The sequence below is a fragment of the Populus euphratica genome, unplaced genomic scaffold (assembly GCF_000495115.2).
Source record: "Populus euphratica unplaced genomic scaffold, PopEup_1.0 scaffold1798.1, whole genome shotgun sequence".
NCBI classification, from domain to species: domain Eukaryota; kingdom Viridiplantae; phylum Streptophyta; class Magnoliopsida; order Malpighiales; family Salicaceae; genus Populus; species Populus euphratica.
The window spans coordinates 9132-10127 of NW_011501611.1; positions in this window are offsets into that span (position 1 = coordinate 9132).

Consider the following 996-nt stretch of genomic DNA (forward strand, 5'->3'; position numbering starts at 1 on the left):
TAAAAATCATGTTTACATGAGTTATGTGTTGATATGCTTATAGTTTTAAACATGTATCAACTCTAGGTTTTTATTAGATATTTTTTTATTTAGCATACCTTTATGATGATAAACTAAATATATTTGCTCACTAGACTAATATATTTACAAACTTTAATCTATAATCTTAAAGTTTTATTTTTATATTTGAATCTGGGTAGTTTATCTTGTGAAAAACAATAATGAAAAAAATAATATAGATTAATTATGAAATAGGTTTTTAACATTTTTGAAATTTAAGTTATAATTTAATTTTTTTAATTTGTTATATTCTCACATATATATTTAATTTTATTTCTATATGCTTTAAGCTATAACCTTTTGGTTTGTTATAATATAACCTTTTGTTTTGTTTCTCTTCTTTTGTATTTTTTAATTTTAAAAAGTTGTTATATATCTCTGTTTTAAAATTTTAGTTTATTTTCTAAAATTATTTTTCTTGTGTTTTGGATGTCTTGATGCATGTTATATATTTTATTGATTTATATTTTTTAATAAGTGAATTATTAATTTGTTTATAATATTTCTTGCTATTTTGTTAATTTGATCATGTTTTTTGTTTATCTTACTTATAATTTCTAAGATTAACATCATAGTTATCTGGTTGATTTTGTTCATACGTATGTTATTGTTCATATATATAAAAGGTTAGTACAATAAATAGTTATAGTTTATGAAGTTTTATTTAAAAAAATTGAGTTTTATTCGAAATTGTTTGTGATCCCTCTAATATTTTTTGTAAACTTATTTGGTAAAAATATTACTCATACAATATTATTTTTGTATACAATACAATTTACAAGTGAAATAATAAAAGTTGAAACCAATGAATATTGATTTTTATCTTGCACAATTTAATTATTTTTATTTATTAAATTGCTTTATTACAATTTTTATTTTTTACTTATTGTAAAGGTAATATATATATATATATATATATATATATATATATATATA